The 18,560-nt window shown below is 45.4% G+C and overlaps 1 protein-coding gene across 2 annotated transcripts in view; it reads right to left on the bottom strand.

The window, feature by feature from the left end:
- PLOD3 (procollagen-lysine,2-oxoglutarate 5-dioxygenase 3) overlaps positions 1-18,560 on the bottom strand; it is a 796,608-nt gene that overhangs the window by 361,214 nt on the left and 416,834 nt on the right. The window lies entirely within an intron of this gene.

Below are 18,560 nucleotides of genomic sequence, written 5' to 3'. Positions count from 1 at the left end.
GTGAGCCCAGCCGAGGGTTGTCAACAGTGGGAAGTGGTTGAAGAGATTTAAGACTCTTTAATATTACAAGCTGCATTTGAAAGGCTCCTCAATGTTGCATGCTTCCTAGTAAAGAACAAGTTACTACTGTACCTTGTAACGTTCTTTCGACGGGATGTTCCTCCGACGTATTCCTCATCTTAGATATAGCTCCTTCCAACTCTGCTGGCCTCGGAAAAAATTTTCTCTAGAGGGCGCTGCGCGTCGACGTCCTCCGAGTCGATGTCCCTCGACAGCCGCCGTATCGACGTCGACGTCATCCTGCCCATAAAGGCCACGCGCAGCGTCCGTTGCTCAGTTCCATTTTGTAGCCCACAATAATACTTTCTGGACTAGACTAATCACCCTGAAGGAGCGTAAGGTGCAAAAGCAAGGGAAGTAGAACTGCGGGGATGGATGGGAGGGTCGATGAGGAATACGTCAGAGGAACATCCCGTCGAAAGAACGTTACAAGGTAAGAAGTAACTTGTTCTTCGAAGGGATTGTGTCCTCCGACGTATTCCTCATCTTAGATAGGCTCCCATAGCATTATTCTATTATTGGAGGAGGGAGTACTGACTTCACGCTGTCTTCTATTGATGAATAGAATGCAGTACAGCCCTTCCAAACCTAGTCTCTTGACTGGAGGAGGAATCCAAATTGTAAAATCGTGTAAAGGTATGGACAGACGACCATGTAGCGGCCGCACAGATGTCTTTAACCGGCACGCCTCTTTTGAGGGCCGATGAAGCTGCAATACCTCTGGTCGAATGAGCCCTAAGGTTTTGAGGGGGCTCTTTCCCTGCCAGTTTATAACATTCCAGAATGGCTAGAATGATCCATCTGGAAATGGTCTGCTTAGTTATTGGTAACCCCAGCTTGTGACCTGTGTAACCTACAAACAGCTGGTCTGCCTGTCTTATCCTGGCTAGTCTACTGATGTAAAAACTTAAAGCCCTTCTAGGGTCTTGCCTGTGTAACCTCTCTTCCTCTTTCCCCGGATGAGGAGGAGGATAGAAAGATGGTAGGGTAATCTTCTGAGTGATATGGAATTCAGAAACCACCTTTGGGAGGAAATTAGTCTTCACTTGCAGGACAACTTTGTCTTTGTGAAATATTGTGTGAGGGGGGTTTACAAGAAAGAGCTTGTAATTTGCTCACCCTTCTAGCAGACGTAAGTGCTATTAATAAAACAGTTTTAAGGGTAAGGAATCTTAACGAACAAGAATGGAGTGGTTCGAAAGGTGTGCCCATCAGGAAAGTTAGTACTAAGTTTAAATCCCATAGGGGAACTTGGAATGGTCTTGGGGGATAAACATTGGTTAATCCCTTTAGAAACTGTATTACCAAGGGTAACTTGAAATAGGATGGTTCTTCCGCAGGGCGCTTAAAGATGGATAGCGCTGCGAGATAGCCCTTAATGGTGCCAACTTGAAGGCCTGAATTCGCCAAATATAGAAGGAAGGACAAAACCATTGGTGTACCACATGAAAAAGGGTCGATATTCTGTTCTCTACACCAGCTGCAAAATCTGTTCCAACGGCAGCGGTATAAAGACTTTGTTGCTGGCCTCCTTGCCGAAAGCAACACCTCCATAACATCATCAGGAAGGTCCCAATCCTTGTACTTCAACCTTTCAGAAGCCAAGCGTGAAGGTTGAGGGTTTTGATGGCTGGATGGAGAACCTGACCTCCCTTCTGTGAGAGTAGGTTCTCTCTGAGTGGAAGTCGAATTGGAGGGCAGATGGACAAGTCTAGAAGGTCCGGGTACCACGTTCTCCTGGCCCAATCCGGGGCAATTAGGATCATGGTTCTCCGGAATCTTCTCAACCTCCTGATCATTTGAGGAATGACAGGGACCGGTGGGAACGCGTACAGAAGCGGAAACTCCCAGTCCACTATGAATGCATCTCCCAGAGCTCCTCTCGGGGGAAATTCCCTTGAGCAGAACAGATCGCATTTCCTGTTGACGCTGGTGGAGAACAGATCCACCTGAGGGGTTCCGCAAAGGGCGAAGATCTCTTGAAGGACTTCCAGAGCTAGTTCCCACTCGTGGGAGACTGTGCTCTGCCTGCTCAGAGCGTCTGCTGTCAAGTTCTTCTCTCCGGCTAGGTGAACTGCCGATAGAGAGATTCCTTCTTGGATTGCCCAAAACCAGAGCTGCATCGCCTCTCTGCACAAGGGTAGTGATCCTACGCCTCCTCTTTTGTTGAGGTAATGCATGGCCACTGTTGTCCGTCATTATCAGGACGTTTTTCCCCTTGTACAGCTGGCAGGAACGCCTTCAGCGCAAGTCTGATGGCTCTCAGCTCTAACAGGTTGATATGTAGTCTGGACTCCGATGGAGACCAACGACCGCTGATGGTCAAGTCGTTGGCGTGGGCTCCCCACCCCGTGAGTGAGGCATCCGTGACTACTGTTATCTCCGGCCAGGGTTGCCAAAACTGTTCTCCTTTCAGAATGTTCTCCTGACAGGCCCACCACTGAAGGTCTCGAGCCACCCTGTCGGGAACCTGAAGAAGATCTGTCATTCTCCCTGAGAATTGTGACCACTGAGTCCTCAGTGCCCACTGGAGGGATCTCATTCTCAGGCGAGCCTCTGGCACTAGGAAAATGCAGGATGCCATGAGGCCTAGCAACCTCAAAAAGTCGAAGGCTGGGAGACGTTGGGCATCTTGGAACCTGGTAACCATCTGTAGAATATCTTTAGCCCTCACCTCTGGTGGCAAGGCTTTTCCCAGGGAAGTGTCCAGGATCGCTCCTATGAACTGGAGTCTCTGTGATGGTATAATTTGTGACTTCTTTAAATTGAGGGAGAAGCACAGTTTGTGAAGAGAGTGGCACACGTGATTTAGCTGGATCTGAGCTTGTTCCGAAGAGACAGCCCTGATCAACCAATCGTCCAGGTAGGGGTAGACGTGAATCCCTTCCCTCCTTAGACTTGCCGCCACTACCGACATTAACTTGGTGAAGACCCTCGGGGCGGAGGTCAGCCCAAATGGCAGCACTCAAAATTGATAGTGAGAGTTGCCAATTGCGAACCTCAGGTATTTCCTGTGTTTGAGATGGATAGGCACATGGAAATAAGCATCCTGAAGGTCCAGAGATACCAACCAGTCCTGGAACTGAAGGGCCTGTAGGATCTGAGAAAGAGTGACCATCTTGAATTTGTCTTTCCTGAGGAATTTGTTCAATTCTCGCAAGTCCAAGATGGGTCTCAGTCCTCCGTCTTTCTTTGGAATGAGAAAATAAGGGGAGTACCAGCCCTTGTTCCTCTCCGCTACAGGTACCGGTTCTATGGCACCTTTCTCTAGCAGGTCGAACATTTCCTGCAAGAGGAGCGGATCTGGAGCTTTCTGAGAGCTGATCCCCGGTGGATGACTGAGGTATGCGTAGGAGAGGCAGGCAGTAACCTTGGGCAACTGTTTCCAATGCCCAAGCATCTGACGTGATAGCCTGCCATTCCGCCAGATGTTGAGTCAACCTGCCTCCTACAGGTGTCCTGTGAGGGAAGTCCTCAGAGTGGTTTTGGGGCGGCTGATGCGGATGCTGATGGTAAAGAGGCACCTGCTGTTGCTGCGGCTTTTGAATATCTACCCAGTCCACCTCGGGTAGTTCTTCTTTGTCCCCTTTGAGCCGGACGTCCTCTGCCTCTTCCGAATTAGGAGTAGAAGCGAAAGGACTTGCCCCTCGCAGAGGTTCCTGTGGGACGAAAAGGTGTCTGACTGATTGCAGCGCCTAGGGATTTTGCTGCTGCTTTTGAAGTTTGCAGTTTCTCTAAACTGTCATCCGCCTTTTTTCCGAACAAAGAAGAGCCATCGAATGCCATGTTCAAGAGCCTGGCTTGCACATCAGGGGCAAAACCAGACTTTCTCAACCAAGCGAATCTCCTGGTTGTTGTACTTGCTGCCATTGCTCTGCTGATACTGTCAGCCGAATCAATGCCCGTCTGGAGGGATTCGCACATAGCGTCTTTACCGTCCTATATGATATTCAGAAACGCCTCCCTTTCTTCTCCCTCCGCGATGCAGTCAGCCGCTGTAGAAGCACATTCCCAAAGTGTATGGCTGAATCTAGCAAGGGTGCAAGTAGCATTAACAGATTTTAACGCCATGCTACATGCCGAAAAAACTTTCTTTGCCATAGCATCATATTTTTTATCGTCCCTGTCCTGTGGGACGGTAGGATAAGCCGTCTTGACATCGGTAGAAGATGCTGCCTGTACCACCAGACTTTCTGGGGATGGGTGTTTTGACAAAAACTCTGGGTCTGTAGAGGATACCCTATATTTTATAGACAGTTTCTTATTTACTGCCGCGACGACATCTGGGGTTTCCCAGTTCGTCATAATCTTCCTCTGAAGAGCTTTATGAAAAGGCACCACAGGATCCTCCTGTGGGCCTTTGTCAAGAATATCCGTGAGGTCATCTTGTTGGAAAGATTGTGAAGGTGCAGACCATCCCATAAACTCTGTGATCCTGGCCATTAAGACTCTATAGGGGGTTTCAGCATGCTCCCCCGGGTCTGGCCTAGCAAACTCCACCTCAGGGGAAGTGTCTAACCCACTTGCCTCATGTAAGGAATCATGAAGATCCTTTAACCTGCGTTCTTCAGAGGAAAATTCCTCTCTAATTGGGGTTACAGGTCCCTGCAACTCAAATGTGTCTTCCTGTTCAGACAATTCACCCTCTTCCATAATTGAGGACATAGTTCTCAATTGTTCTGAACTCATAAAGGGTGTAAATCCCATTTCCAAGGCAGAGGGTGCCGAACTTGTCATAATCGGCCTCGAAAACGTCGATGTCGTTGACGCCGACGTCGAAGGCTTCGAGCGTGGCGTCGAAAACAAAAGCGGAGGCCTCGATGACCTCGACAGAATTGGGATTCTACTCGACAATCTCGAAGCCATCACTCATCGAGGACCTGGGCATAGTCACTGGGTGTGTCGTGACCGTGACTTTTCTTGGCGTCGACGCCGGTGTCGAAGCTGGCGTCGAGTCGACAGACCTGTGTGTCGAAGGTCCCTTCGACAACGGCATCGAAGACACCGACCTCGGTGTCGACGGAACCTTCGTCGACGGCGTCGACGGAACCTTCGAGGAAGGTTTGGAGGTCATAGTCCTACTCGAGGGTTCGAGACGCGCTCGAGAGGTTTCCTTCGCCGGGTACTGCGACTCGCGGCGTTTTTGACCTTCGGGTCTTTCGGCCAGAGCATCGCTCTCGGCAGTCTTCGAGGGGGTCGAGGCCGCTTTTCCGAAGACGCTCATCATATTTTTGCAGAATTCCTCCCATTCAGCCCGGGAACTATGTTTCGTGGGGCAAGGGATTCTTTTAGGCGAAACAGAGGAAGAGGAAGACGGAGAAGGGGATCTTCGACATCTCCTCTTCGAGTGCTTCGATCTCGAGGAGTGATGGGACCCACTCCGAGACCTGGAGCGCGAATGGTGACGAGGAGACGAATGTCTCGACTTCGTCGACGAAGAAGAAGCTTTAAAAGTCTTACCTTTCTCCAGCTTCCCCCTACGCTCCTTCAGGGCCTTAGCTGTCATGGACATACAGTCCTCGCACTCCGAACAATGGTGTTCAGCTCCCAAACACCACAGACAAACTCCGTGAGTGTCAGTCAGCGACATCTTTTTCCCACAATCTCGGCATTTTTTGAAGCCGGATCGAGGATTTGTTGGTTCCGACTAAGAAGCCATCGAGTACGGATCGAATAACTCGAGGTAAATAGATTTAACCTGACAAAAACTGAGCAACGGTATTCTGAGGCACTGAGTAAGCGCAGAAAAACGGAACTGAGCAACGGACGCTGCGCGCGGCCTTTATAGGCAGGATGACGTCGACGTCGATACGGCGGCTGTCGAGGGACATCGACTCGGAGGACGTCGACGCGCAGCGCCCTCTAGAGAAAAAATTTTCCGAGGCCAGCAGAGCTGGAAGGAGATATATCTAAGATGAGGAATACGTTGGAGGACACAATCCCTTCGAAATGTGTAATTTGAGAAGTTGGTATTGAGAGACATAGCATTATTACGACAAAAGTTAAAATATTGATCTAATAATTTAAGATCTGGTGAAATAAAATCTTTACAAACATTGAGAATGGGCCCCAAACTGATTATAAGAATGCAGATAAACTAGAGTGTACCAACGCCATCAAAACTGGTCAATAAGAAGGTATGGTCTTTGATGTTTTAAAAATGGAAAGTCAATATATAAAAACTGACCATAGATCCCACATACAAGATATAAATGTTAATTGATGAAGTTGTAACTCTCGATTGAGAAAGGAATTGGATCCCAAAATTGGAATATCTAAATCCTATCCAAAATCCACAAAAATATAAAACCAAATTTAGATCACATTAGATCAATTGTACATTTGTGTACAATTTGTGCACGACTCTTAAGTCAGAAGACCAATATATATCTTAAAGACACTACTGAGGTCATAAGAGCTATTAGGAACCTACTTATTGACAACCACACAGAATTTTGTATTTTTTTATTTTTATTATATGGTTGAAACACAAATAAATTCAACTTTCAATAAGTTACATTCCAAATAACACAATCTAAAATTTACATTAAAGTCATTACTGTGGTACATTCCGTAACCATCAGTAGATTTAATATAACCATCAATAGAATTCATAAAACCAACATATCACTAGCAAGCACATACATATGATTAAAACATAAAACATACGGGATATATCATCTGAATTTCCCAAGTGTGCTAATAAGATTAAAAAAACAATACAATCAAACAAAATAAAAACAGATCCAAAATCGCTAAAGAGTCCACCACCCTTTACTCCAATAAAAAAGTCCTCCAATTTCAGGGCTAAAACAGCAGTTGCTATTGAGGTGGTTCTCCCAGCAAGACACAATGACCATATTTGACCAGTTCCTTAAAGTACAACAACCAATGTTTAACTGGCTCCGGAACTAAACTACAAAATAGACAAAGGTCATGGGCCACATTGATCCTATCAAACCGAGCCAATACTTGCTTTGAGGCAAGCAGATTCCAACGGAATCGAAGAAAAGTTAATAGTACAAATCTATCAGGATCTATCTTGCACTCTGTGATTCTCTCTCTCTCTCTTTCTCTCTCTATTCTTCCCTCTGGCCCGACTCACACTGCAGGGCACACCTTGGATTCTCAGACCTGTCCTTCTCTAACCCTCTCACCACTCCTCTCTTGGAGTGATCACTTTCTCCTTTCTTCCCACCTCTCTCTTTCTTCCCTGCAGGTTAAGCCGACTCCAGCACTGCACCTACCTTATCGGCCATCCGACCCATGAAGCGTGTGTCAGTTGAGGCTTTTGCTGCTTCTTTCTCTCCGCCTTCTGCAACTTTGGCTGACTCACACCTTGACACAGCCCTCTCTAACCTTCATCTCTCTATCGCTGACACTCTGGATTTCCTTGCCCTGGTCATGAGGAGCCACTTGAAGCCCAAATCCAAGTGCAACTCTTGGTACGATTCTGACCTCGCCACCCTTAAACGCAAGTGTAGGGAGGAGGAGTGGAAGTGGAGGGCCTTGGGCGCACCCCCTGACAAACTGGCCTGCCGCCTGTTTTAAAGTACAGACTCTCTGTCCTCTCTAAGAAGAGAGCCCACATCCAAGCCCGAATATCTGTGGTATCCAACAACTTGACCAAACTTTTCAAAATCTGCAAGGAGCTGGCCAATCCTGCTGCAGTCTCTACCTCTTGTGATCCCAGGCCCTCTGCACGACCTTGGCCTCTAATTTCACTACTAAAACTCAGACATCCTGTCCACCCTCCCTTCCTCTACCACTCCTGGCCCGTCTGAGGCCATCTCTCCTCCTCCTTTCCCCTGTTCACCCCTAACAATGTTCTAGACAAGTCTGATCTATGAAAGTCTCATCAAAGCAAGTTCTCCCCTGCTCATCCAGAACTATCAAAGACCACATCAACACCCTTGCTCCAGCTTTAGACGATTTCTGCAATCACTCCTTTGCCACTGGAACTTTCCCATCCCCCCTAAGCACTCTTGTGCACACCCTTCTAAAGAAGCCCTCGGCCGATCCTTCCTCTCCAGCTAACTATCGCCCGATCCCATCACTCCTTTCCTAGGCAAACTCTTGGAAAAAATGGCCCTCTGCCAGCTTAATCTACATACTAAATCTGTTGGTTGCCTCCATGGCCACCAGTTTGGCTTCAGAGCTTCCAGAAGCATGGAAACTGCTCTCCAGAACCGCTGTGAAGACTTGCTCTCCAATCTAAACTCTCCCTTCTGTCCTCATTCTCCTTGATCTATCCTCTTCTTATGACACGGACAACCATGCCATCCTGCTCAATCGTCTCCGGGACAACCTTGGTATTATTGATCATGCCCTGGCTTGGTTGACCTCCTTTCTCACAGACTGGCCCTCTCAGGTCCAACTGGGGTCTTTCCTCATGTCTATCTCTCTAATTGTGGTGTTCCCCAGGGGTCTAACCTATCTCCCTGGCTCTTCAACCACTACCTGGCACCTCTTGCCGACAGTCTTGCTACTTTCGGATCCAATTTTCAATGTTATGCGGATGACACTTTGCTCTCTTTCAGGCTCCCCTTAGCCACTGCTGCTTCTTCTCTCACACGAAACTGTCTGGTCGCAATTCAGGAAAGGTGTGCCACCAATGATCTCTGCCTTAATGCCAGTAAGACTGAGATCCTCCTCATTGTGGCACCTGCTCCCTCCTTTCCCATCTCTCTGGCCACCCACTCTGGGCCCTCTTCCTGCTCCATTCCTGTGAGGCTAAGAACCCTGGTGTCATCCTCGGCTCCACCCTCTTTCTCTCCTCACATCTCTGAGGTCTCTAAGAAGTCAAATTATCAACTACACCTTCGCAGAGGCATCTTCCTTTTCTCACTTTCTCCCAGAAGCTCACTGTCTCCAGAGCTCTAGTCCTCTCTAGGATGGACTATTGCAACAGTCTCTTTATAAATCTTCCTGCCTCTACTCTTCGACCTTTACAATTTATCAAGAACAGGACTGCAAGACTTGTCCTTGGCCACAAGCCCAGGGATTGCATCTCTCCAGATCTGAAATCTATTCTATGGCTCTCTGTGGCTGCAAGGATCAAGTTCAAAACCATCTCCATCGTCCACAAGGCTTTCTGGGGCCTGTGACCGCTCTACCTCCAATTTTCTCTTCCAAAACATCTTCCTTCTCGAGCTCTACGCTCATCCACCTCCAACTCTCTTAGGGTCAGACGCTTCTCAAAGCTGAGAGTTGGGGGCATATCTATCTCTTCGGCTGGGGCCTCCCTCTGGAACAGCCTCCCTTCCTCTCTCAAACTTGAGCAGAACCACCTCTGGTTCCGGGAGCAACTCAAGACGTTCCTTTTCGCTTCCGCTTTCTCTCTTCCTCTTCTCTGCTGATGCACCGGACTGCACTGCGCACTAGTCACCTTCTGAACTCGGGCCCAGGCTCATGCATGTCCAGTTGCCCTTGCACTGCATCTGGGCTCCCCAGCACTTAAGAGTCTGTATCTGCAGCCTTACAGTCCCTTCTTTTGAGCCACCCGCTGGCTGCACTTGTGAGTTAACTGCACTTCCCCCTTCGACTCCCCCCTGCCACTTGTCCTCCTTCCTTCTTCCTTGCACTTGCACAATCTGAATGACACATGGCCTAGTAAAATAGTTATTTTGAGAAATGAAATCTTGTTAATCCAATCATACCTATACAGAATCAATTTTACTCCCGGGAGCTTGAATCAATTCAATTATGGAGCTCCCAAAGCTCGACAGCATCAACATACATAAAGCCTAGATATCTTTTATTCTTGGGCATCCCTGGGCCGGATAGATAAGTCTACATATAAAGAATTCTTACCAGGACATAAAATCTTTCTCAATAATGATAGAATCCGCCAGTGTGCTCTTGCTTTAAGTTAAACTTTTCCCAAATCATATCTTATTACGTGTATAGGAAAAGAGGTCAGAATTTTCAGAGTCCGTTTCCATATTTTCCCTTCCAAAAAGGGGGAAAAAATTATGCGCGAATAGGTCTCTATATCATACAGCAATTTCGGAAACATTTTTGTTTCGTAGTATCGAATTGCTGGCTTCAGAGAAAATGTACCAAATGTGGTAACTACCCTTGCTAGTTGGCTAGCCATGTCAACTGAACTGGTTTTAGACCACTGATGAAGGTTCGCCCTACACGGGCATGCGTTAATCAGAAAACCTAAATAACTAATTTATTGCAGCATAGAGATTCTGGCCTTCCCAAAAAACCAACTATACTTTGCTTTTTTCCTAGATTTAGTTAGATGCATAACTTCCATCTTTTCTGGGTTGACCCTCGGCGATAGATCTTCCACAAATTTCACAACTGCATTGATCAGTCGCTGAAGGCCGACCACAGTAGCATCAAACAAGAGATAATCGTCGGCATAGGCGAGCCAACTAAAGTGCACATTTGCTTTCTTAGGTGATAACAAGGCTGTGGGTGACAGGTGTTGAGCAATGCCAGCCAAGTAAAAGTTGAACAGGCAGGGGGCTAAAATGCACCCCAGGATAACGCCCCTCACAACCTTGATTTTTCTTGATAGACCCCCAACATGATTCAAACACACTTGCATATGCGTGTCTGTGTGCAAAGCAATTAGTAGCCTTAGCAGGCCGGGTGAAAATACCCCACGCCTGCAATTTACTCCAAAGCCTCCCCCTATCGACCGCATCAAATGCAGCGGATAGGTCCAATGAGGCTACCTATATTCCTTCATACATACCATGCCACTTGCTGCAGACAATTCATCGGCAACCCATTCAATGATGTACCCATTTTTCGACGGAAGCCCGTTTGCCATTTCTCAATCAGCCCATCAACTCCACCCACGACTCTAGATGAGACAGCAATACAGATGCAAACACCATGCTGTCTGCATCCAGAATCAAGAAAGGTGGATAACTCAACGGGCTTGAGCGGTTTCCTTTTTTTTTTATAGATCGGGACTACATATGCCAATGTCCAAGTGGCAGGATATAATCCTGCTTGGAGGATGGCCCCAAAAAGGGATGATAAAACTTCTGCTAACTCACCAAATTCCCTTTGTATAGGTAGATTTATTGGCCGTTGGGTCCCGGTGCTCTAGAGACACTATTTCTGCGTAGTACCCCGTGAACAATCTCAAAACTAAAATCCTCTCTAGAAAGCTTGTGACCGTTTACCTGGAATGGCTGATAAAACCTTTCCACTGGGAACTCTGCAAAAACGTACCCAAAATGTGTTACCCAATTTGCTTCCCTAACACCATTTATCTGAGCGGCAGGCTTGGAGGAATTAACAGCATTAATTAGTTGCCAAAAGGTTCTTGAATCTTTGTCTTTTAAACAGTGCAACATGGCCTCTGCGTCTTCATGAGCACTTCTGGCTTTTGATTGCTGTAACCATTTGACCAGAGTCTTTCTTCATTGACCATCATTTCTTGAGGCATACCTTTCTTTTGCTTACCTGCTTTCACCTTACAAAAGCTGTTCCAAGTGCAGAGTGTGGTTTGCCATGGTGTGTAAAGTGTCGACCGGAGTCTTTCTTCATTGACCATTATTTCTGGAGGTGAACCTTTCTTTTGCTTACCTGCTTTCACCTTACAAAACGATACTATATGGCCGGAAAAAATAAACCAGCTAACTCGCCTAAATCAATATTCAAACCGCAGCAGTTGGATTGCTACCGTTTCAATCCCCCTGAAAGTAATTTTGCTGTGGATGAGCAGATCCCCACAGGTTCGGGAATGAGGGCAAATGGTATAGCTGTAGCTACAGTCTCAACTCCCAACCATTTGGATCCCACTAAGGCTCCAACAATGAACATAGAATACATTGTTAGAGCTTCTATTCTTAAAAACACAATATCAGAATTTTTTCCAATAAGACGGTCTCGCAGTCTAAACAACATTCCACAAGCTTCCCGGCTCTGGAAGGAGGAAAATAACGCAAACATTGCATATCGACCCGAGTCGCATGCACAGAGCACAGAGGGAATGCAACTTAGACTACCATACTCAATTGGACTCGCCCTTTGAATTAAATGCCATTCCATGTATGAGACAAGCTATACATGGAAATCACAATTTAAACAAATCATGGGAGAAAGAACCGGAAAACTAACTCCACCAAGGACACCCAGGGGGCTAATGCAAACACGAAATCAACCCCAACATTATCCGCCTTGAATTTTGTATTGCACTCTCTGGTAAAAGTCTTTGAAGCGTTCAGAGGCGAAGTCCAACAACATACAGGCATCCAATTGGAAATTACCAAAGACATGGGCGAGAATGAAAGTACGCTGGTGTGCCTAAAGTCAGCAATAAACCTAACACTCTGGGAGTCCCTGTCGCAGATTAAAATTGAGAAGCTGCAATCGGAAAAACTGTGTACTCTGCAGGTGCAACGGGAGGGAGTGAACGCCAATTTGTCCTCAATTAATGAGATACTCAGAACCCAGGGAGACCCATGTCCGTGTCTTAACAGGGGCTTGCGGGACAATATTTGTCCTTCTCAGGAAGCCTCTGTGAATCCTTTGGACGATACACCGCTGTCAGTATCAACAATGGAGTAATTTGTTCGTCTGGCCCAACTTGTAGTAGAAGGTCACAAAGAAAATCCAAAGGTTTGCTGAAAGGTGTCTAAAGAGCAAGATTTGGTAAAAATACCCAAACCAAATGGAAAAACAAGGAAAAAGCAGAAAAGACAGCAGAAGCATTCGTCGGGGGAGATGGTTAATTCACAGCCATGGGGACAAAAAAAATCCAGACACCAAAGCAAAATCAAAACTAAGAAATCTGAAGTAACGCATTTCATCCATAAAATAAAATCAGCTCAGTCCAGCAAAAAAGATTCTACTCTAAAGAAAAAAGGGAAGTGAATGTGCTGGTGTTGTAGAAAACTTAGAAGGGGGGCAAGAAAAGGGTAAAGAAGCAAATGAGATCCAAACAGATGGTGCTAGAACCAGAAACTATGGTAACTACTGTTGGGATTCAAACAGACACACCATGCGAACCAAGAAAAATTGCTCCAATTTTCCTGCAATGGAAAGTGGGGATTAAATTTACAAAGGTAGAACAAATCTCCCCCTCCCCCCTGGTTATCTGGTCCAAGTTCTAAAAGAACCGGTTGTTAATATCTCTATGGGTAATACTTGCCAATTGGAGAATGGACCCTTAACAACAGGCAGTCCGTCCAATCGGCACGATTTCCTTGGACCAAGAGAAGAACAAGGTTCTCATCTCCTCAGGTTTCCGCGTCAGCATCCAAGCAAATTTGTACCAACTGCAATTGTCTCACCAATTGGTTTATGCAGCACATCACTGATTCAGAAAGAAGGCCTTGAGGTCCTCAACACTGATCGGTGCCCAAACTGTTTATGCAATGTGTGGCAGAAGCAAGAACTAGACGGAAGCCATTAAATAGGAGCACGATCCTGTCTATATTTAAAGGAGTACCTGATTGAAGTATATTCGAGTCCCACATGCCTAATGCAGGGACATTGTTAAAATTGGTGTGAAATCAAGGTTGGGTGTCAGTGCAATTTTGGATGCAAGTAAGGAATTGATGGACCTAGACTATAAAGTCTCTTTTGAGATGCTCTTTCAAGTTGAAAGTAAACCCATTTTTAGAGTGAATTCAGAGGATCATACCACTAAAGACACTATTGCCAAAGAATATAACACAAAGGCATCTGTCTTATTGAAACCCGGTGTAAATAAGAATTTACTGGATTTAATGCCAGCAATCTTGACCCAGGGCTTCCCAAAAATTGGGCTTTTTGAGAAATCTCTCTAGCCAGATAGGCTATACAATGATTAGAGTGAATATGAGGGGCTCCTGCTTTTTTAGTAACAAATTGAAGAAAGAATATATTTTCAATCAGTTTGATTTGGTCATCTTTCAGGAAATATGGTTGAAAACTAGCTTTAAGATGGATGGATTCTCTGTTCATCATGAGTTGGCAACTGGAGTGGGGGTAGGGAGACCATCAGGAAGGCTATTGGTAGCTTGTAGAAATTCTATCTTTGGGGACACAGTGATGCTATCTAATTCCACAAAAGGCATCCTTGTGGTCAAATTGGAAATGGGGTCAGGCACCTCCTACAGAATTTGGACAACGGTTAACATCTATTAGAACCCCTTTTGCTCCGTGCAAACTGATTTCTTGCAGTCACTCTCAGATATTTTATTGAATATATCAGTCTGTTTTTCCTCGTATAGTCTCATTGTCATGAATACCAGGCTCAGGGTTTTTTTTTTTTTTTTTTAGCAAGGAACCATCAATGAATGGGATGATTTGGTGTAATTTCATGTCAGAGTGGAATTTACTGATGGCCAATAAGGAACATTGAGGGGGATGTTCCACCGACACCGACATGGAAGAGAGATGATTGCAGTTCTACAATTGACAATCTTTTCCTATTTGAGGACTTGTTTAAAAAATGTATGCACTTCTCTGTGAACGGTCGCTTTCCTAAGAATCACAACATTTTAGAAGGTTCTTTTGACATGCCCCTCAAGATTAAGGAGGATTTCTATCCACATGCTCTTATGTTAATAGTGGGAAGAATGGAGTGGTGATCTTTCCGAGAAGGTGAAGGGTTCTGATTAAGTCACTCAATTATATAATTTCCCCAATGAAGGAGTATGGCCTAAAAAAAAAAAATGTATTCCAGACAAATTTGTAGAGTTTCTCTGGGATGTTAATTCCCTGGTTGGGCCCGGCAAATATGTCATTGTTAAATATACTCATCGATTGATGAAAAAACTGGGGCCAAAAATAGGGAGCTGAGAAAAGCTTTGAGGAAGCTGAAGACCAATGGAATGCATGTGCCCGATTATTTGAGGGAAGTCAAAAATCTAAGAAAGAACTAGGGAAATAATGTTGAGAGCACTGGCTGAGAAGAAGTCCCTCAATTTCTGGTGAATAATGAAACCCACGGATGCTGCACAATGTACTCTTCAGACTGGGGTTATACAGGAAAAGTTTTGGGTGGCCCGCTTTCGCAAACTCTATGGGGCAGTGGACCCTGCGAAAGCTGGTTCTTCTGAAAGAGTAGCATCGGAGCTTAATATCTCGCAAGAAGAGATATGCAACCTAATAAAAAGAATCATTAGTCTCCCGGGGATGCCGACCTAAATGGCTATGCAATCAGATCTTAAAATCTGATCCCTCCTTCTTGTCTCGAGTATTGGCCTCACTCTTTGGGTATATAGTAACCAGCAGGCACCTTTCAGACACATGGAGGAGGGCAATCATTAGTCCTATTTACAAATGGGGGGATCATTTAGATCCCTCAAATTATGCTCCAATTTCACTGCTGGATGAAGATGGTAAAAGTTTTGCCAGTCGCCAGTCTAGACTTGAAGAAGCTGGAGAATTGGGTACCATCAAGGGGCATTTTGTCTAAACATCAAATTGGTTTTTGTAGTGGACTTATGACCACGCTGAATGGCTTGGTGTTAAGTACAGTTTGTAGCAAGAAATTTCGAAAAAGTGGTCCTTTGCTGTTCAGTGCCTGGATAGACTTATCCCAGGCCTTTGACAATGAATAGAGAACGTTTATGGTGTAAATTGAGGCGTTGGGGTCCATCGGAAAATGTGCTGGCAATACTAGTGGAAATGCACAAGGACTCAATATGACTGGATAAAACAGGGAACTTGTCAGGTGAAAACTGGAATAGAGAGGGGGGTACAACAGGGGTGTTTTGTTGCCACTTTCCTCTTTAACTTCTACTTTGCAGATCTCGCAAAGTGGCTGGAAGAGTCGACATTGGCAAGTGCCAAGATTGGCATGGCTAAAATAAACTGGATTGCAAATGCTGATGACAGTTCTACTAGATTATACCCAGATTGGTCCGCAGCGACTTCTGAAGGCCCTTGGAAATTATGCAACATCTAATGACTTGAGAATTACCACTCTCAAGACAAAAATTCTTATTTTTCGAGAGACCGCTCAAGTTCAGCAAACACTTTTCCTGGTGCCTTGCTGAACAAGCAATCCTGATTGCCTGAGAAGTAAAGTATTTAGGCTCTGTGGTTTGTTCCTATCCCACAAAAGTGCATCTGACATCTCTCTTGGAGAGTAAAATTCTTCAATTGGGTGCTCAAATGAAGAAATAGTTTAACACATTATGTAAATTGTCCCTCCTACCGGTTATAAAATATTATATTGGGAAAGCTATTCCTGCATTATTTGGCATAGAAGCTAATCCCCAGTCGCACAATATAGATTGGAATAGACTGGAAGGTCGCCTGTGGAAGAGTGTTACATCTTCCAAACTGTGTACCAATTGCCAGTTTAAGATACAAACTGGGCCGCCAGTCCATTAAAGCATGGTTGGAATGGAAATGGATCTCCCTATATAGATTGATCTTGATCCGACCCCCCACCACCTGCCCTGTGTCAGACCAAGGGCGCACTTGAAATGGAGCGACTTGCCTCGTCGTGTAGATGACAAAGTCTTCCAAATAATGTACCTGTCTGGCTATTAGAAATAACAACCAGAATGGTCTATTACTGGAAAGACAGGAGACCGATGACCCAGGCACCGTAGAAGTGTAGACACGGTATACAGGAGGACACACCACCAGCTGAAAACAAGGCAAGTAGCAGACTTTGCATAGACAATAAGGCCAATACAAAACAGCATACACGGAATACCACTAACCTGCTAACTCGGGTAAGAAAGTTAACCGGCTGGTAATGCTGACACCTGCAGTCTAAGCGAAGAATACGGCAATGAGTCACTTATCAATAAGCATCAACAGAATAACTAGGAGTCCCTAATTACTCTCATAGTCTTACCGTGTTGGACTGTCCAGTGGTAACAAGGGTCCGGAGGGGCAGAGGAAGTTCGTAGCAAACCTCAGTCGCGAGGCAGAAGACAAGCAAACACCCCACAACGTACACCTATGGAAGTCTCTAGTCCGTGTACTTGTGAGGGATGAAAGCAAGGAAGTTCAAAAACCAAAACGAAGCCAAAATCTTTCAAGGTGAGGTAGCAGCGTGGAAGCAATCCAAGGCAAAGTCCAATAACAATCCATCTCGTGCAGGGAGTGAGCAAAGCAGACCAAATCAGAATCCAAGGCAATATCCAATGTCAGGCCAATGTGGAGCAGGGAGCGGGCAGTGCAGACCAATTCAGAATCCAAGGCAAAACCTGGGACAGTCCGTGGTCAAGAGGAGGAAGGCAACCAGATCAAAGGCAAATCCCAAAGAGCAACCAAAGCAGTCCGAAGTCAAAACAGGGAGGACCAGGAAAAACTATGATCAGGAAACAGGAATCAAATCCGAAACGCCACCGAAGAAAGTTCAGAAGCGCCGGTGATTGTACAGGGAGGAGCTTATGAAGACTGTATCACGTGACTTGGTTTGCGTGATACCGTCACAGCAGGACGAGTGCTCCTGTAGTGTAGAGGACGCCAGCGTTGCCAGGCTACCTTCCAGGCACTGCGCTGCATCCGAGGTAAGTGAAGTACTTGACTGCTAGGATACACCTTAGTTTTGCGCTGAAGTCTTTGATCGCGGATGCGCCGGTGAGCAACTGGCGACGCCGTGCTTCTTTTCCCAGCTAGCAGACTAGAAGGGCAGAGATATCCAACACCCTGCCCCAAGTTATCACTGTATGAGGATGTTTTGCTTTCTCTGGAGGGCAACTCAAATTACTTCCTAAATAATTTCAAGTCTTTGGCATCGGGAATTCTTACAGCCTTCGAAAGCACAGAGGCGGTCCTGATTGAGAATCCTCAGAAAGTTAAAGAGCGCATAAAAAAGGGCCGACTGGATTAGAACGACAGCAGCCATGCGCTCTTCCAGTGTTTCTCCTTCCCTTACATGGTTGGATGAACAATGAGCATGGTTTCCTGCTTATTTAAAGAGACCTATGGATCCGGTAAATAGATCACACTTTTTGAGATTTCGTCTTAATCTCCTAACCACTCGTGAAATACTCTTCATCAGAAAGAAAGAGGAGTTGGTGGATAACACCTGCCCCTTATGTATGGACTTGAGACCACAGACTCATAGTCATCCTATTAGTAGCTGCACAGGGACACTTGAGAAGAGGGTGAGTAGGTTGTCACAATTTGTACATAAAGAGTGGTGGTTAGGAACTGTTTGCTTCTGGGAAAGGCTATTCTCGGGTAATGAGACACTACTGACAACTGAGTAGTGAATCTGCTGAAAGATTAAAACTTAGTTGGATCAACTGATTGTCAATGACTGTAGGTTGAGGGAAATGGTAATTTACTATTCTCCTGGGAATTCCTCCTGTTATACTTTAATGCTTTTCTCTTGTTTTTTGTGTTTACTTTATATTTATTTTTTCTCTCATTTCTTTTAACATTATCATTATTTCTTGTGATTGTTTTTTAAGAATGTTTAATTTTTAGAATGCCTTTTAAACAAAGATTTTGTAAATTGCATTGTTATTATTATGTTTGTAAAAAGTATTTTTTTGGACTATTACAAAATAAAAAAATATAATGCAAGTAACCAATTTTTATACTGCTGACGCACATGCTTT

Source organism: Ambystoma mexicanum, chromosome 1p (assembly GCF_040938575.1).
Source record: "Ambystoma mexicanum isolate Mex_15411 chromosome 1p, UKY_AmexF1_1, whole genome shotgun sequence".
In the NCBI taxonomy this organism is placed as follows: Eukaryota; Metazoa; Chordata; class Amphibia; order Caudata; family Ambystomatidae; genus Ambystoma; species Ambystoma mexicanum.
The sequence above is the reverse complement of the archived record's forward strand: the minus strand, read 5'-3'. Positions and strand labels throughout refer to the sequence as shown.